Source organism: Procambarus clarkii, chromosome 29 (assembly GCF_040958095.1).
Source record: "Procambarus clarkii isolate CNS0578487 chromosome 29, FALCON_Pclarkii_2.0, whole genome shotgun sequence".
NCBI classification, from domain to species: domain Eukaryota; kingdom Metazoa; phylum Arthropoda; class Malacostraca; order Decapoda; family Cambaridae; genus Procambarus; species Procambarus clarkii.
Genome location: NC_091178.1, coordinates 15,500,681 through 15,506,698, shown reverse-complemented (window position 1 = coordinate 15,506,698; position 6,018 = coordinate 15,500,681). Strand labels below are relative to the sequence as shown.

The 6,018-nt window shown below is 40.2% G+C and overlaps 1 protein-coding gene across 1 annotated transcript in view; it reads left to right on the top strand.

Annotated features, from left to right (window-relative positions):
• Positions 1-6,018, top strand: part of LOC123765092 (U-scoloptoxin(11)-Sm5a) — a 36,160-nt gene that overhangs the window by 169 nt on the left and 29,973 nt on the right. The gene's annotated exons all lie outside the window — the stretch shown is intronic.

The following is a 6,018-nucleotide window of genomic DNA, read 5'->3' as shown; positions in this document are numbered from 1 at the left end:
CACCTGGACCATATTAAGGTAAGTGGAGGTACACTGTCCTTCACACACGACCTGTTCCAGTGAAGACTTAGTTGTACTTACACCCGCCCCAGGCACTCTGTGCTCTATAGTCCCCTCAGGCCTTGTTAGAGGTCCCCACTAACCTCTTGATGACGTGCATGACGTGTGGGTAGTGAGGACCCACGTGGGCGACTTAGTGTTGAGGGCAAAGTGTTGTTCAAGTCTTCTTCTTTCTGTAATATGTCACACTTTCATTTGTAAACAAATTCTATACAGAGTTCCAAATTTCTGTATCAAATCGTAAGCACATCAGATGCAGCCGACACTTCACTGATCTCGGTGTTTAAGAAACCATTGTAATATTGATGCCATATGTAGTCACTTGTTCACAAGGCAGAGTTATCATACAGTTATACACACGGTATTATCTATATTCACACCTCTCACTCTTTCTCTCTCTCTCTTACTTTCTTTTTTAAGGAATTAGTCAAATATAACTTGAGAGATGTTGGTGCAGGACGATGTGTTGTGGGGTCCCCGGACTCCTCGATCAGGCCGGCTGGTGACTGAAGGTAACTCTGCGGAAAACTCTCTGACAGCCATCTCTGATACGCCTTATCGCTGCTTATCGACACATTTTGATATGTATTTGAACCCTACCCCTCTTCCCTCCCCCGTACACCCCCCCTCCCTCCCCCACCTTCACATGAGGCACAGGTATTTATTCGTGTCACATTCACTGACTCACTTACGGGTTATTCATGCCCGTGCCGCCTCTTGGGTGGCTTTATCTTTATCATTCACTGACTCACGATAATTCTGTTACGTAGCTTTCATACCTGACTGATAATAACATCCGCCCAGAACAAAATTACAGTTCCTTTTGTCTGGAACAAAACACGGAACACTCGCCGCTTTAAGAACACTTTACGTTCAACTTAAACTGACAGTAAAGGCGCTTGAAGGGTTCAAATGTTTGTTATATATATTTATTTTTATACAAGAAGATACACTGGGTTTTTGGGAGTGCATAACATTGGTGTTCTTACATTCTTGCAAAGTCAATAATATGCATAGTGTTTCAGGCAGATAATATTAATTTAATGTAGAATAAATGGGCACTTGGCTTATAGTCTACACTCTGTGGTATTAATAGATATGAAACAGTACTTACGTTATTTAGTAGGATATATATATATTTTTAGATATTTTTATCGGTTTCTCAAATATTTTAGATAATATGGATCAGCTCATCAAGATTGTAACTTGCTTAGCTAAATGAATTGTGTGGTTCAGTCCCTGAGCCCATTATGTGCCTCTGTAACCCTTTCCACTACCGCCCACAAGATGGGTATGGGGTGCATAATAAATGAACTAAACTAACTATGGATCAGTTGAATATTTGCCAACAGTTGTGGCTGTATGATTTTCACTTTCAAAATTGGGGGTTACTTTGGCTTTCTTCAGAATATCAGGGAATCTTTCCTATCATTGTGTGTTGAAAGCTCAACACTTTCTAATTAAATTTATTTTCTAACTTTGTACTATCTTGATCAGAGTTGCAGAATATTTCTATATAATTTCATCGGAAATAATTAATATTTTGTGTTTCTTCTTTCCTCCGGTTTAACTACTAATGCTAACTTTTTCTAACTGAAGGTGTTTGGTTCGACAATTTGCTTCAAAATAAAATTAAATGGATCTTTTCTATGTTTAGCATGAGTTTGCTGTAATGTAGACCGTTGGAGGTATATAGAGCACATGGGAACGTGTGCAGTGGCTGTATAGTTAGCATATTTAAGTTCTTATATAAGAGTGCTTTATATGCTGTCTGTGGCTTAAAGTTCATCAAGGATTTTTGATTGCCAATTTTATAGGTCACGGAAAATAATGACATTTGAGGTTGTTATTGCATCACTTGGGCTGAATTGAGGGAAGTAATTGATATGATGGTCGAATTAATATGATACTGTGTTTGGTTACGGGAAATGAGCCAATTAAGCCTTTTAATGGTTTTCTGTCTAAGTTTAGTTTAGTTTATTTTTTAAGCACCCCATATCCATCCTGTGGGCGGTAGTGGAAAGGGTTACAGAGGTACATAATGGGCTCAGGGACTGAACCCCACAATTCATTTAGCTAAGCAAGTTACAATCTTGATGAGCTAGTTACAAAAATTCAATGCACATCGTCACATCAAGAATGGGCTCGAGACCGAACGCAAGTACAGTTTCTAAATTAAGCTGACATATGTGGAGAGCTAGTGTCACAATTGATATGTTAATCCTGCACACCGCTCCCCATCCAGTGGGCAGCGGTGGATAGGTTACAATCACTTAGTTACTACCTACAGTTAGCAAACTGCGGATATATGGCTAAGATTTCTGGCAGCAGATCTTTTTTGAATGAAATATGTAAATATCTCTTGAACATTTGTTAAAGAATTGTCTCTGAATTCACGTATCTTTTCGCACTCCATTACATAGTGACGGAGGGTGTGGGAATAATTTTGTTGACACAGTTTGTTGACAACAAGCCAGTTCATCTCTTTAACCAAAAACTAAATTAAAACATATAATGCAGTTATCCTTTAAAACAGAGAACTTCATAATTCACTGAAGAAAACGGATACCGCTTCCAAGGCAAGACTGAGGATAACCAGAGGATATTGAGAATTTAATAATAATAATAATTTATTTGCAAGAAGGTACAATGGGTTGGTGAGATTACACAAGTTTTGTATTTTTACATTCATTCAAAGCCACTAACATTCAAAGCTGTTAAAAAAGTTGGAGCAACAGGCAGGAGTAAAAGGGAAGGTGCTCCAGTGGATAAGGGAGTACTTAAGCAACAGGAAACAGCGAGTAACGGTGAGGAGGAAGACATCAGAGTGGCGAGATGTCACCAGCGGAGTCCCACAGGGCTCAGTACTTGGACCCATCCTGTTTCTAATATATGTGAACGATCTTCCAGAGGGTATAGACTCATTCCTCTCGATGTTTGCTGATGATGCAAAAATTATGAGAAGAATCAAGACGGATGAAGATAGACAGAGACTACAGGATGACCTGGATAAACTGGAGGAATAGGTCTAGAAAATGGCTGCTGAAGTTCAACTCTGGAAAGTGTAAGGTGATGAAATTAGGCGAAGGGAGCAGGAGGCTGAACACAAGGTATCATCTGGGAGGGGAAATCCTGCAAGAATCAAATAGAGAGAAGGATCTGGGGGTTGATATCACACCGAACCTGTCCCCAGAGGCCCACATCAAAAGAATATCATCAGCGGCATATGCTAGACTGGCCAACATAAGAACTGCCTTCAGAAACTTGTGTAAGGAATCTTTCAGAACCCTGTATACCACTTATGTAAGACCAATCCTGGAGTATGCAGCTCCAGCCTGGAGTCCATACCTAGTTAAACACAAGACAAAGTTAGAGAAGATTCAGCGGTATGCCACCAGGCTCGTCCCGGAACTGAGAGGATTGAGCTACGAGGAAAGGCTAAAGGATCTGAACCTCACATCCCTGGAAAACAGAAGAGTAAGGGGAGACATGATAACCACCTACAAAATTCTCAGGGGAATTAACAGGGTGGACAAATACAAACTCTTCAGCACGGGTGGGACACGAACAAGGGGACACAGGTGGAAACTTAGTACCCAGATGAGCCACAGAGACGTTAGAAAGAATTTTTTCAGTGTCAGAGTAGTTAATAAATGGAATGCACTAGGAAGTGATGTGGTGGAGGCTGACTCCATACACAGTTTCAAATGTAGATATGATAGAGCCCAGTAGGCTCAGGAATCTGTACACCAGTTGATTGACAGTTGAGAGGCGGGACCAAAGAGCCAAAGCTCAACCCCTGCAAGCACAATTAAGGTGAGTACAATTAGGTGAGTACACGTATAGCGTTTCGGGCAGCTCCTTAATCTAACATATCAGGTAAAATAAAAGGGTATATTGTAGCAAGGTTTTATATCAAGAGATAACTACACCATAAGTTGACAGAGGTGATTACACTGGTGATATATGTCTTAAGTACTAATATTGAGGAAGTGGGTAGTACAAGATATAGTGTGAATTTGAAGCACAAGATAGGAAACTATGAGGATGAAATTAGGTAATTTTTCATTTTACTTTTGAACAGGGGATGGGTTGGACAATTTATTAATTCATCAGGGAGAGAGTTCCAAAGACTTGGCCCATTTATTTGAATGGAGTGTCTGCGCACACATTTAGTCTGACTCTGGGGATATCAAAGATATATTAATTTCTGGTGGGTTGCTCATGGGTTCTATTACACCTATCAAGGAAAAGTTTCAGATCAAGATTATCATTTAGGATCAAGGTTTTGTACATGTAGAGAGCACATGAGAATGTGTGGAGTGTATGTTTAACATGTTTAGGGACTTAAATAGAGGGGTTGTTTGTTGTATGAAGACAGAGTTTGTTATGGATCTGAATAATAAATAATAATTCATTGTGTCGGGAGACAGAAAGCCGGGTTTCAGTACATGTTAGTACTGGAACCCGGTACATACCGTACATGTTAGTCTTATATCTAAGTCTCCCACCAAGGTCGAATTACTGACCCCGCCCAGGATGCAACCCTACAACAAGCTGACTAACTCCTGAGTACCTACTTACTGCTGGCTGAACAGACGCATTTAGTGATACGAAATGCACCCAACCTTTTCTTCCTGCTTGGGATTCGAACCCGGAATTTTGTGTATGATCACGCTGGGAATTAATCTAAATTAATTGAACCCTAGGATTAAGCCCTATTAATTAATCTATTAATAAATTAATAGGGCTTAATCCTCTAACTATAATCTATTAGCTTCTTAATATCAAGGAACCAAACAAAAATAAAAGGAACATATTTTAACAAGTCAGACGTAGTTAGGAACATCATGATCGAAGACTGAAAGAACTTAGCTAGACATCTAAACACAAGAACAGAGGAATTTGCAGGCCAGTTCCACCATGCGAGTCGTTCTTATTAAAACAGGTAAAGATTATAATATACTAAATCAACACAAAATGGTAAAACTATTTGAAGCCTCGCTTCCTACACCACACAACCAAGCTTCCCGAAGAAAAGCCTGGAAACGTATTTAACAAAATTATATATGTAACTTATGCAATGTTTTTCATCTAATGCGCTTTACAAATCCAACGAGTTTATTACAAAATAGATTCGGGGTCTTTGACTGTAATATCTTAAGTCAGCATTAAAGATAAACGATAAACTCCATGGAAAATCCATGGATGGATATGCTGTCAAAATTTATGTTAAACCAGCAACAATAAGATTAATGCGATATCTATCATGACGATAGATATCATTCGTCTCGACGACTTAACTCCAATGTTACCCGGCTATACATATCAGTTACAACACAAACTAGGTGCATGAAAATGACAACACTGTCGAACAACACCTTCTGAGGTTGGATTAAGATCTTCTGAGCCCTCTGTACGTGGTCCTTCTGTACGTGGTCCTTCTGTACGTGGTCCTTCAGTACGTGGTCCCTCTGTACGTGGTCCCTCTGTACGTGGTTCTTCTGTACGTGGTCCTTTCGAGCTCCCGCCTCATACAGTGAGTCAGGGGCGCACGATCAAACAAACCTCTGCTGGGGGCAACAATCAGATCAATCACCGAGGTATTAATAAAGGGCGCGCAGAAGATTTTTGCTTAATTTAGAACACACCGTATAGTGTTCTTCAGTAATAGGCACATTACCCCAATCATACATTGCTCTGTAATGCCAGACAGAGTACAGCACATTTTCCCTTAATATCAGGAGCCGTATTATGACATATGTTGTTCACATGTTTGTTAGCTCGAAATGTTGACATTTGAATTACAAAAATCTTACAGCTTATACTAGAGTACAGCGGGGGGATATACAGAGGAGGACATGTGTCTTCAGCTCCTGGTGTACGAGGACATGTGTCCCCAGCTCCTGGTGTACGAGGACATGTCCCCGACTCTCCCATAGACAAGGACGTGCCCCC